General features: G+C 38.9%; 1 long non-coding RNA gene across 1 annotated transcript; it reads left to right on the forward strand.

The window, feature by feature from the left end:
• On the forward strand, positions 414–13,710 carry LOC110397282. The gene is made up of 4 exons (XR_002437667.1): positions 414–475; positions 3,104–3,251; positions 7,357–7,509; positions 11,865–13,710. It is a non-coding gene; the product is annotated as an uncharacterized LOC110397282 (long non-coding RNA).

Raw genomic sequence — 14,246 nt, forward strand, 5'->3', positions numbered from 1 at the left:
TTTCCCTTATTTTGGCGAAATAGGTGAAAGAGAACTAAGATTGGAGAAATTTTGCAGGTTCTGAAGTATGGTCAGAATAGTCTTGCCACTATAAATGACAACTGGGATTTACAAGATTAGATTTTTTTTTTGCTTTTTGTCAGTAAGAACGGCAAAATCATGTACCCCAGAACAGTTCTGCATAAATAACTCCAATCAGCCATGAAAACTAAACACAGATTGTAACTGAACAGTGAAATTGTCTCATCACATTCAACTAGGTATAAAAAAAAAACACCTTTTTTCATTTTTTTCCTTGTTCTCAGTTCAGCATGAGTGATGCTGACTGAAGGAAGTCCTGAAGGCGCAGGAACAGACTGTCCCCCTGAGCTGCAAGATGAGCCAGCGGGGAAGGAGACCGGCGTGGATGAACAGGGAGCTTTTCCTGAGGCTCCAGGAGAAAAAGAGAATCCACCTCCTGTGGAAGAAGGGACAGGTAACTCAGGGAGAGTACAAAGAGGTTGCCAGGATGTGCAGGGAGAAAATTAGAAAGGCAAAGGCCCAGCTCGAATTAAGCTTGGCTGCTGGGATTAAAGGGAACAAGAAACTCTTTTACAAATATATTAACAGTAAGAGGAGGACCAAGGAGAATCTCCATTCTTTACTGGACGCGGCTGGGAATGTGGCCACTGAGGACAATGAAAAGGCTGAGGTTCTCAATGCCTTTTTTACGTCTTTTCTTTAAAAGACAGACCAGTTGTCCTCAGAGCACTCTACTCTCTGACCTGGAAGTCTCGGATGGGGAGCGAAACAAAGCCCCCATGATTTGGGAGGAAACGGTCAGAGACCTACTACTCCACCTGGACTGCCACAAGTCCATGGGGTCAGAAGAGATCCACCCGAGAGCACTGAGGGAACTGGCAGAAGAGATAGCCAAGCCGCTTTCCATCATCTATCGGCGTTCCTGGTCAACTGCAGAGGTCCCAGAAGTCTGGAGACTTGCCAATGTGACTCTCATCTACAAGAAGGGTCATAAGGAGGATCCGGGGAACTACAGGCCTGTCAGCCTGACCGCGGTGCCAGGGAAGGTTATGGAGCAGATTGTCCTGAGGGAGATTATGTGGCATTTGCAGGACAACCGGGGTATCAGGCCTAGCCAGCATGGGTTTGTGAAGGGCAGGTCCTGCTTGACCAACCTGATCTCCTTCTATGATCGAGTGACCCGTCTGGTGGATGAGGGAAAGGCTGTTGATGTGGTCTGCCTAGACTTCAGCAAAGCCTTTGACACTGTCTCCCACAGTATTCTCCTGGAGAAACTGGCAGCCTGTGGCTTGGATAGGTACACCCTTTGCTGGGTAAGGAGCTGGCTGGAGGGCCGGGCCCAGAGAGTGGTGGTGAATGGAGTTAAATCCAGCTGGTGACCGGTCACGAGTGGTGTTCCCCAGGGGTCAGTGCTGGGGCCTGTCCTCTTCAATATCTTTATTGATGACCTGGATGAGGGCATTGAGAGCACCCTCAGTGAGGTTGCAGACGACACCAAGCTGGCAGGAAGTGTCGATCTGCCTGAGGGTAGAGAGGCCCTACAGAGAGATCTGGACAGGCTGGATCTCTGGGCGGAAGCCAATGGGATGAGGTTCAACAAGACCAAGTGCCAGGTCCTGCACTTTGGCCGCAACAATCCCAGGCAATGCTACAGGCTTGGGGCAGAGTGGCTGGAAAGTTGTATGGAGGAAACAGACCTAGGGGTATTAGTTGATGCTTGGCTGAGCATGAGCCAGCAGTGTGCCCAGGTGGCCAAGAAGGCCAATGGCATCCTGGCTTGTATCAGAAATAGTGTTGCCAGTAGGAGTAGGGAAGTCATTGTCCCTCTGTACTCAGCCCTAGTGAGGCCCACCTCGAGTACTGTGTCCGGTTTTGGGCCCCTCACTGCAAAAAAGACATTGAGGCCCTGGAGCGTGTTCAGAGGAGGGCAACGAAGCTGGTGAGGGGTCTGGAGCACAGGCCTTATGAGGAGCGGCTGAGGGAGCTGGGATTGTTCAGTCTGGAGAAGAGGAGGCTCAGGGGAGGCCGTATCGCTCTCTATAACTACATGAAGGGAGGTTGTAGTGAGCTGGGGGTCGGCCTCTTCTCTCTTATAACTAGTGACAGGACGAGGGGGAATGGCTTCAAGTTGTGCCAGGGGAGATTTAGGCTGGACATTGGGAAATACTACTTTTCTGAAGGAGTGGTCAGGCACTGGAACGGGCTGCCCAGGGAGGTGGTGGAGTCACCGTCCCTGGAGGTGTTCAAGAAACGTTTAGATGTAGCGTTGGGAGACATAGTTTAGTGGGGTTGTTGGTGATAGGTGGATGGTTGGACTAGGTGATTTTGTAGGTCTTTTCCAACCTAGCTAATTCTATGATTCTATGATTCTATGCTCTGAAAGTTATGCCTCCTGTTTTATCATGTTGGCCCATGACACCAGAGGCAGATGTTAGTGGCACAGCAGTAGAGGCTGAAACTTTCCACCAATTTTCTTACATTTTGTTGCTGTGTGACAGATGGCAGCAGGACAGTCTGACAAAATGGCATAGAATATGTGGCATTGAATTCCTACTTGAGGAAAAAATGGCACCCACTGACATTCATCAATGCTTGCCGAATGTTTATGGAGACTGAACAGTGGATGTGAGCACAGTGAGGTGGTGGGTGGTGTGCTTCAGCGATGACGCCACTGTAGCAGCTGTGAAACTGCAGGTCACCTCCACTGGTGCAGATTTTTGCAAGCACAGCATGCAGGCTGTTGTTCATCACTGGCAAAAATGCACAGCTAATGGTGGTGACTGTGTTGAAAAATGGTGTTTTGTAGCTGAAAAGTTGCTCTATTAAATGGCATTTTTCTGCTCTCTGTATCTGCTATAATTTCCATGGAAATAATTAGGAAGCATTCTTTTCAGAGCAACCTAAAAACATCAACATAACTCTTGAAACATATTTTTCAAGACTTTGGAAACTAGTTCATGTTGCTTCTGGTTCCTAAAAGTCAGAATGACAACATTTGCCATTTCAAATTAGCAGAAACCTGCTTAGAAGGCAGACTTCTTCACTAAATCCTGAAGAAATTAATGATGCTAAAATCTTTCAGATCCAGTTGCATCTCAGACTCCCAGTTTCTCGGTAGTAAATATCAGGTTGGAACAAGACATGAAATCAACTGAGCCCAGCCTAAGGCCCGGAACAGAGATTACATTAGAGGCATTAAACTGTGACCTACTTGCAAGATCCTGGACATGGTAAGAACTTACTCGAAGTATTGCTGTCAGTGCTGCTTTTAACACAGCAAATTACAAAATATTTCTTACTTACCTTTAAAACACAGGGGAAAGAGATTTGTTCATCTTCTCCAGCTGAGCACTAATATTGCTGGTGGATACCTGCTTCTCCCCTTTCAGGCTATTCTGGGTGACACCTTATACTGAGATTGTATTATTTCAGCTATAGCAGTTGATCTAAGGGCAGACATTTTCACTTCTTAAAGTCTTGGTGAGATGTCTACTTGATTTTGGGAGAGAACCTGATTCCTGAAAGAGACAATCTAGGACATGTATTTCAATTACTTTTCCTGCACTGCTCACCTGATTCAATTTACAACTATTTCTACAGAGTTAGAAATTAACTTGTAGGTTGTGATTTTATGAAATGGGACAAAGGAAGCAGTTTAAGCACATTTACCATTTTTTTTTGACACCCTGCTCTACATATGACATCTATTGAGGTTTCAGGTATGAGCCAGTACCTATGAGAAGTCTGCTCCCTGCGGGTGCAGAAGATGTGAGTCCTGTGGTTGCACCGTTGAAAAATCTTTTGAGCTGGTATCTCATTGCACTCTTGCTAGAAAGGAAAGGTCCTGCTCCTTTGTCAATAGCCCTTCCCTACCCCTGGCCATGTGGTCCCACAGTTCGATTTGTGCCAGCCCTAAAACCTACTGAATTTCCGCCCACATAACTCACTAAAATGGAGGACATACCACTCTGTGCAAAAGCTGGATGGTTGTCTGCCAGGTTAATAAAATAAACTGATACAGTGAAAGATTCAAAATGCTCTAGAGGCAGCATGAGCGAGAGGACAGAAAATGGTGGTTTTGTGTACTAGTGCAACAAGGAAGAGTAAGGAGAGCAAAGAGGAAGAGGGAGAAGGAAGAAAGCAGCGAGATCTCTTCTCTTTGGGAGAAGCAAGCTGTTACTTTTGCTCCACCATCTGTGCAAATGCAGTCTCATCTAATAAGGACAGGGCTCAAAGTAAAAAGTGGATTTTGCTTAAGAAAGGAAATACTGAAAATTAGAATAGGCTTTCATGTACCTTCCACTGCTTCTTACTACAAACTTCTGCTACCTCAGGTTGCAATTTCCCTGGAGAAGAGCAGGAAGTCCTGATGCTTTATGAAGATTCTAATGACTGATACTGACTTTATAAGACCCTTTGTTAATCTCAGTGTGAACAGTGCAAAATGAGCCGCATAAAATTTGAAGACAGACATTCTAATCAGCCACTCATCCAGTAAAACCTTAACACAGATAAAATATAGAAATTAAGTGTATTCAGCTCTTTTGAAAAGTTGCATAGATACACCACAATGAAGTTGGAATGGCTATATGGGAAGTATTTGTTAAATGCTTAATAAGCTGTGCTTTGTTGGAAAATGAATACCAGACAACTGTGTGTGATGTTAGTTCAGTGATATTGCTGTTAATGGCTACCACATTACATGTTTAACAACCCTTCTTTACAGAAAGCGTTGTTAGGCACTGGAATAGGCTCCCCAGGGAGGTGGTTGAGCCACCATCCCTGAGTGTGTCAGGGATATGATTTAGCAGTGGGTTGTTACAGTTAGGGTAGTATGGTTAGGATTCAGGATTCAATTCTATGATTCAGTGTGCTTCTTCTCTGTGATTTCTACACTGTAGGTTTTTTTCCCCTCTGCTGTGTGTAAAAGCAATGTCTTAACTTCCGCAGTGAAAAATGCCAAGTCTGCTTCTAAGCCTGCTTTGAGTGAGCGGGTTGTTTAATTTTACTCATCATGACAAAATTGTACTTAAAAGGTTGAAAAGTTGCACACTTTATTAACTGCAGTTTCAGAGCTTCTGAGGAAAATCGTAAGTGGCTATTACCATTAGATGAAATTAGGCTTAGGCAGTAAAGAAAACATTTGAAGTCTCTGTTGCTTCCTGAGTGGAGACTTCTGTTTTTGGAATAAAAGTAAAAAATAAATCTTATGTATATGTTCTTCATTATGAAAGACACAAAGATATATCAGTATCTAGTTAACCTTTCTCTATTTAAGAAAGATATATGATGTAATATATTGAAAAAATCTTTCCTGAATCATGGAGGATTGTAAAGTAAATGTTTTTTCTGAAAACAAATTAGATAAATCTGAGGCCTCACTACCATGGAATTAGACAGTATTAATTTGTAACTGTTTACTGGTGTAGGCATGAGAGATTTTTGGAAGTAAATAAAAAATGCAGATAACATAAGAATTCACTTGATTCCAGTCAGGACAATGAGGGAAACGGAATTACAGAGCTATCAACAAGAAAAAGAGCAGGTCATGCTAAAAATGACACTTTACTTGAAGAAAACTTCTAAACTAGTCACACTGCAAGTAATCACTGGGATACAGAATTAAGTAAAATACACGCCATATATTTATTCATTACCATCCGCTACTAAATTTTTAAGTTTTTTTAATTTGATGTCAATTATCTATGGCATATAGCATTAATGACTTTTGAAACAGTTTTGCACAGGGTGTGTAGTTATAACTACATTTTCTAAGTGACCTTATGTAATCAGTGCATCTTAGCTGTGCCAATTTCTAGATCTTGAATAAACGGAAGTAGAAAAGACTGCTTGGAAAAAGGGTAGTTATTTCACTTGTTGAAAACACAGAAGTTAAAAAATGACTTGAAAAGATTCAAGATCAGATTTTCTTTAGCTTAGCAAGATTTGGGTTTTGTATCATAATTTGGGATTTAACAGTTCATCTTTCCTTTAGACCTTCTATAAGTGCAAGCTTCAACTTTGAGGAATTCTCAAATATTACCAAGAGTGATTATTTTCTATGGTAGAATTTGTACTGTGAAGTGTGTGTATAGTAGGCCTATAAGAAGGAAAGCCTTGTTCTGTGACTGTTTCCTCACAGATAGATACTTGTTGAGGGCTGTCAGTTGGCCATTCCTTAATCCATTCAGTGTGGGTGGTATTTCTGTTTCACAGTGGAGATTATTAAATCAGCTCAGCGTTCTTATGGTAGATTACAGATTGTTCACTGATCCATCTGTGGCCGCGTACATGAATGCATAAGCCAGTGAATGCCTGTTTAGAAACAGGACAGTAAGTTGATGATGGTTTAGAAAGGAAGAAGAGCTTGAAAAAGTGCCTGGATGCTAAAGTTCTGGGGGAAAAAAATGGTACAGCTCAGCCACCCTGTGGGCTGTGCTATGCTAATACAAGCTTCCAAGATTTTCAGGAATCCCACTGAAAGTTGCCTTTTCTTTAAACTGCATTTTACTAAGAAATTATGCAATCAACAATCAATATGTTTTATTATAGCAATCGGTGTTAGATATTTTCAAATTAACAAGTAAAACTGTTGAAGGAAAAATCCATGACTAGCAGATCTTTTAAACGTATTTGTTACCAATAAGGGGACAACAAAGTAATTTTGAATTTGTGATGATAATAGTAAAAAATGTCCTCCTACTTTATATTGCTTTCAGATTATATCCTTCCCACTTCTAAACTGTCTTTAAAAACAGTTTTGACTGGTATTTTCCATAAAAAGATTTTTTTTAAGATTGGTATTATTATGATATTTTGTTATATAAAAGATTGAATATTTGTCATTTTCTAAATTTTGACATATTCTCCTAATTCTAGTAACATATATCTCAAATAAATTTGTTATAAGATAAATGTATTCATTTTTCCGTAATAAGAAATTAAAAAAAAAAACCCTCTTTAAACAGTACAGGCTTTAAATTTGGAGTTATTTATTACAGGATTTAATATGGAATAACTCTTTAGATAATTAATATTTCCACTCTTCCATATGAAATGATAAATCAGCGGTGCAACAGTGACTTACACTGATGGTGTAAAATATACTTTGTATGTTTACATGTTATTTTTAAAATAAAATGGAAGTTGATAGGACATGCAGATTTATAGAATTTGTCTAAAGTACTTAGTCGATTTTGATTATTTAATTGCTGTTGTGTGGTGCTTTTTTTTTTGTCCACACAATTTTTTAATTTACTTGTTAAGGTTTATATACTTTATTGACTGTACTAGTTTAACAAGATTTCTATTTGTAATCTCTATTGTTTTCTGAAGCTATAAGGACCAAGATTTTCAAGCTTCAGCCAAAGGCATCAGATAATGAAAGTATGGATGAAAATGGCCCCTGCATTGCTCAGAATCTTCCTCTAAAATTAAAGACTTTTGTTCTGAGTCATAGCCCACCTTGTCAGCTGCATTGACCACAAGGTAAAATGGCATACTCTTCTCACAGCGTTTCTTTCCTTCAGAGTTAAACAAGATGTTGACAGATAGGTGCCTCTGGATATTTTTATCAGAAAATTTAGATTCTTACTCTCCCTAAATTATGTCTCCCTAAGCACTTTCTATTTTTCTTCCTGAGACGAATATGTATGGCTTTTCTAGCTCAGAAGAAATTTCCTCACACTTGCTTATTTCACACATTCTCAGCATGCTTCTGACTTCCTTCATGAATTCACTCACTGCTGCTTGCGGCTTCATCCCATGCATCGATTTACAGAAACTGGATATTTCCTGAAAAAAAAATAAATGGGTCATGCTTTCCACTATCACTGGATTAGCCCTCTGAGCCAGAGAACTCACTAAAACTCAAACGGCCTGTTTACTCTCAGCTCATCTCATGTGTTGCAGCCCTGGGGCATGGAACCCATGGGAACCAAGAGGTGATTTCTGCCTCCTCTCCCTCAGTCACAAGGTACGGAGTTTAGTGCCTCATCTTTACAGGTGATGAAACCTCTGAAGGCTTCCTGTATTCTTAACAATTTACCCCAGTTTTTTCTTTACCTTAGTTTTGTAAAGAACTCCAGAGAATAGAAGGAATATTTTTTCTCCTCGTGAAACTCCTTATGCTTTTTGAGAAATATGGTTCTTTCATTATTGTTGTATTTTTCTGGTGGAAGGGAAGAGGAATTCTACCTCCACAGGTCTCATGAATTATCAATAATTTGAAATGTAAGTGTGATAAGATGTGATAATATAAATTCAATTTACTCTTATGTATTGAGTGGATCTCCAATTAAAAGATTAATATGTGGAAATGGAAAACTAGATCACAGAGTTACAAATGCAGTGTTGGTGATGGGACTGATATTTTGTTCAAAGCTTGATGTAGTGAAGTAATCAAGAAAATACTGCTTTATAGAACAACTATCTCAACATGTAACTTTTTTACTAGCTGAGTTGGCATCGTATTCCCACTTGGTCAAGGACAATGGAGCACCATAAATCTTAACAGCTGTGTCCTGGACAAAGCATTAGCAAAAGGGAAGAAATGTTTCTTAAATTTCTTAACAGCATATATGTCTCTAAATTTTTACTACCTAGAAGACATAGACCTTGCCAGTTCTCTTTTCCCAAGATGATAACATAAAAAGGCCAGAGGTTATAGAACAAGATATTTGGCACTGTCAGTCTATTAACATTGATTAAATCACATGAAAGACACATTCAACCTGATAATTTTTCAACTTCCTTCAGCACTCCAGTGACAAAGCATATTTTTTCTTCCATAGTAGATGATTTGATGCAGTCTGGTCTGCACTGGTAGAGCAAGAAATCATCAGTTATACACTTGAAGAAAGCAAAAGTGAAAAAGAAGAACTATTTACTTACTAGAGAAAAAACTTTTTACAATTTGAAAAGTAAAAAAGTAGGTGTTTGAAATGTAGTCTTTCTTCCTTTCATGTAGGTGATTTTTCATTACCTGAGGGCCTAGGAGATTTTATTTTAGTCCCACCAGGTTGTCAGTACCACAAAAACAGTTTCTAATCAACATTGATTGCAGGAAAGAGACCTGTCTGCTCAATCATGAGGCATGGATCAGCTCAGGATCTGATGTACCACATGATGTGAATAGGAAGGCATTTACTTGACAGTTCTTTTTCCAAGGGTAAATTGCTGATAGCTATAGCACTCTATAAAGGCAGTAGAGAGTTTGAGAGTTTGGGGCTCCTTTACACACACACATACTCATTTTCCTTTCTCTCCAGTGCTTTTGATCAAAATTAGTCATAGAAAGTGATACATAATAAAAGGAAAATTTGGCTATGGCTTTTAACTCTCTGCAGTTCTGGCATGCCCTGATCAATACTGCCTGTGGTCTACATTTGCAGAATTTAAAGTTCAATGTGCTGTATATCTGTTTGCTCAGCTTAACTTCTCTTTCTTGTGAGCTGTGTGGTAGTGGTTTTCAGTCTCTTGGGACTGAGGTACAATATATGAGTGTTACACATAGAATAGACGCATTGCAGTTAGAAGTGAAGATGTAACATTCCTCCTTAACAACTTACTGGGAATTGTATCTGTGTGAAAAATCTAACTTAGGAGGCAGCATCAATTAGTATCTTGTCTAAGACAAAATTTAGGGAGCTCTGCCTTGACTATCCCTTGTGTCTACCCACAGTACTCAGCCTCCCCAAGTACCTGAGGATGTGAAACACCATGGCCAGCCTCCATCACCCAGAACTAGGCTCAGCACAAACCTCTCCTGCTGAGGTCTCAAAAGCAAAAGAGCCATATCAGCAGGTGCTAATTAACTTCACCTTTCCTGACCATAACTTTCCTACTGTGGAGCCACCTCTGATGGTGGTGAGGGAAAGTTATCTGCCTGATCCTTTGCTCAGTGATCCCTCAGTCTGAGGTCAATTGTAGACCTTGGCCTTATTCTTCTCATGCTTCTTTTTCCTGTAATAACAAGAATATCTTGTTAGTATCTGAGAGATACTACCATACATGTTTTGAACAGTCCCAAACAGAATGAAGAACCTAATGTGGGATATGTCAAGTTATAGTAGTTCATACATGCCAATTAACGACACTTACACTGTTCATTCTTCACTGGGGATGTATCACATGGGAAAAAAACATTTACCTTAGCTGAGTAAGGTCCAAAGCACCTAAGGATATTTCCCAGCTCAGGGATAGGAGTATATTCTCAGGTAATGCTTTCCTCATCAATATAATTTACAAGAATACGCATGTCAGCTGTGAAAAATTAGTGTACTAATTTTGAAACACAAATAGTTAAAGCTGCTTTGTAAGCAGAGGAGTTCCAAACTGCAACCATCAAACTTTACATAATGCGTTAAATACAGTATTATTGACCAGGCATACTTAGGAAAAAAAAACAAACAACACTAGATTAAATTAATTCTTAATGTAATACTCTTAAAGAAATCAGGAAAATAAATGCTTATAAGCAGGATAAAACCATTTAAAGCATCTCAGCTTGACACGGAAGATGATACAAGCTAATGGATGGTGTTTCCCAGCGCTCTTTAAAATGTGAGGGAGAATAAAGGTACAAGACCGCATATTTGTGTTGCCTTGCTAACAGCTTTTTGCATACTGGTGCACAATAGCTCTTAGTCATTGTAGACTAAATATCAAAATGAAAAAACAAAGCAAAACAAAATAAAACACTTTGGTCCTTTGTCTAGCTCCTTACCTTGTACTTGACAGTGTGATAGGTGATGATTGTCACTCATTAATTTCAGATACTTTCCATTCTTGGTTCAAAGGAGAAAGAACATCTGAGACCAGACTACTTTGTGCCAAATAAACCTCTTGAACTTTTTTTTTAATTATATTTCATTTTCATGGTTTTGCAATTACATGCTACTCTGCACTTCAGTCTTATATTGTTGTGATTGCAGTAATGGAGTATAGCTTCACTTAAGAAATGTAGTTTCTTCTAGGGATCACACTTCATCGTGTTCATTTCCCCCGGGTGCTTAGAAACTAATGAAGTATTGCCAATCATTGCAGTACCTGCACAGATGCCCCTCATCAGATAATATCCAAGTGCTCAGAAAAAAAAAATCATCAAAAAATCTGGACTTTTGCTTCAACAAAAACAATAAATCCAATTTTTCTTACCTCGAAAAATGATAATTAACTTGATATGGTGTGTAGTCAGTGCTATGCACTTTTGTCTTAGAATAATTACAAAGTGTATTTTATATTGGAAGAACTTTTTTCCACCTTCAAATTGCCCCAGAAAAATGAATGCAGCCCACTGACTTAACAGTCCAGTGAGGTAGCCCTGATCAGACCTGCTAATTTAGCGGAGGGAAATAAATTCCAAATGTTGTGAAAATGGACACTGACATCTGATGCTAATGGGCCTCTAACTTTATTTTTTTGTGCCATGTGGACATAATAATTTTGATTATTATGACAGTTTCTTCTCCTTCAAAGAAGACTGGATGAAAACACTCACCTTGAAGAACTGTCTGCAGACCCTTAGTGTGACCATAAAGCTTCATACCTGTGGCAGGATAAGGCCACTTTAGAGGACCATAGACTTCAAAAGGTGGACAAGGCCTAATGCACTTGCCTGATATTTCACTCTGGTCTCAGAGGTGCCAGCTGTAATGCCATTTTGGGACACTATTAAATGGGAGGCTCAAAGGGAATACTGCTACTGACATTCAAAATATCTTTGGCAATTTTTTGGTTCAGTTTGAGTTTCAGTGTGCACTTGTTACAATGAAGGTGAAAGGAGTCATAAGGAGTTCACCAAAACATACTAATACCCTAATCCTTATTCTCTTTTTTCTTAGGTGATGAGATTTAAGCAGAGTCAGACTTCGCATTTTGCTGACATGCACAGGCATTGAACAGTCTCAGAGCTACTACTCTACATCACCTAGTTTTCATTTGTTGGTTACATCCCATTAACACATTTTTATATCTTTTTTCATAACCATAACACTCAGTAAGTAAGTAGTTTGCCTTCTTACTTTTAACACAAAATGATCTCAAAGAAGGTAGTAGATTAAAGCAGTGCTACAATGAATCATGGATTTATATATGAGTTCCTGAACCTTTAGTTATTTAAGCCTGTAAATGACTACAAATGGAAGAGTCATTGCATTCTCCCCAGATTAATTGAGGTGAATACAAAAAAAAAAACTATTTCTCTTTGAAATGGCATAACTGGCAATAGTCAGTATGCCCTTTGTTTAAAAAAGTGGCAGAATTGTCAAAGAAATTACTTAAAACATGGAGTTTCTCTTGTTCTTATGTTGTTTTATCATTCTCTGTAAACACAGACTTAGTGTATGTACTAAGAACTGACATCAAAGACTGGTGGAGCAAATGAGATTTTTTCCATTAATGTAAACACTGTTTAGATTAGATATTCTGCAGAGAGAACTGAAGTTTCCAGTTAATCTTTCAAATACCTATGTCATTTGTTGAACAGTGTAATGCTATCTAACATGGTACTTCTGTTCTAAGTGTAAAGGGAACATTTGCAAAACATGTCACCCATTACTGATTGCAAGCTCTATTTACTGTTTAATCAGCTAATATTTATGTTAGTTGTCTTACTTCTGTTCTGTATAACTGCTGACATACTGCATAAATAAGGATAAAATTTAGGGAGATCATCTTATACTGTTCTAAACTGGGACAATGTCCCAGTATTCCCCAGATGAGATGAAGTTCATATTCTTCTGCTGTTAACCACACACTAAAGGATTATTAGAAAATCTAGTCATTAAGGATTTTGTGCAATTGCCAGAGAAATAAGAGTGTGCTGTCCTTCATGTTGCTGTTTTTTCAACCTTAGTGCTATCACCAAATCTGGGAAATAAATTTTTCTAGTTTTCTGTGGTTTAAAGGTTACTTCTAAGATTAATTCAGAATAGAGAAAAGGTAATCAAAGTCAAAGAAGTCATGTGATTTTATAGTGAACCTGCAGCTGAGAGCTTGTGCTACATTAAGAGCAGGTGTATGTTGGATGGTAGTGGGAAATAAAGCTTCTTACTCTTGCAGGCACTTTTGCCTGCTGTTATTCCCTACATGCAGCTTGCAAAACAGAATACTTCAAGAAAATAGAGTGAATCTTAGAATATATATGCCTCCATCATTAGATTTGTGAAGAGAATTCAGCACAGTTTTTAGTCCCGAAGAGGTGCCTGCAGGGGCGTAGAGAAGATTGAATATCAACTGAGAAAAGTTACTTTATTAGCAGTTCTTCAGTAAAACAGAAAAGTAAAATTAATGAATTAATAGCAAAAGGATTGACAATCCCTTAAGGGGTTCAGCAGTTTGTGTGAATGAGTCATGTCACTTAGCAGAGGAGTCTAGATTCACTTCTTCACTTTATTTTTGCACAAATATGGGATAAAACACAAAATGGAGATTAATCTTCAGAGGTAAAAGAGAATACCAGAACCCGTGGGACTGCATATATTTTTTCAGAAAGGACAGTTTAGAAAAAAATTTCCTACCATCTCGTTGGTCTTTTTCTTGAATGATGCTATTTTATGGAAATATAAATGAGCAGCATAGTCTGCAAACTGAGCACCATAAATAGTGTGAAGATTTGGAGTTAGAGATAACCTTGTTAAATTGTTCTGTCTTTCCATTCTCATTTCAAGTCTCATTAAAGTATGTCATTGTGTCATGACTAGAGAAGAAAAAAGTCCTATTTGTACCTGGTTCCTTTTTTAAAAAAAAAAAAAATCTAGAGATATTAATCTGCTTAAAAATTATTTTCATCTTTTTAAATTCACTTTAATGGTACTTCCTTCATTTGCCTTCATTCTTCTCAATGTTCTTACACTTAGGATAGTGCTGTGCCTTTATCCCTCATGTGTCTGATGAGAAGACTGATAGCAGGCAATCTGCACTGCTGTAGAACTATGGCTTCCAGGCAACCCTGAAAGCATCCAGAAATTTAAGGAATCCCATGCCACGTAGCACAGTGACACACGTTATCTAGATTTGCCTTTCTGTTTGACTTACACACATACTGCTCTGAAAAAAGTAGTTGTCTGACCTATGCTTGATCCTGTTATGTAGTGAGAATGCATACGTATCACAAGGAACAGTTTGAAACTAGCTGAGGCAAAGCAGGGTTATTATGACCTAGGCTGTTTCTGAATTATGCTTTTTGGAGTTGATACAGAAAATAATTATGGATGCAATGTTAG

Source organism: Numida meleagris, chromosome 4, assembly GCF_002078875.1.
Source record: "Numida meleagris isolate 19003 breed g44 Domestic line chromosome 4, NumMel1.0, whole genome shotgun sequence".
Taxonomy (NCBI): Eukaryota; Metazoa; Chordata; class Aves; order Galliformes; family Numididae; genus Numida; species Numida meleagris.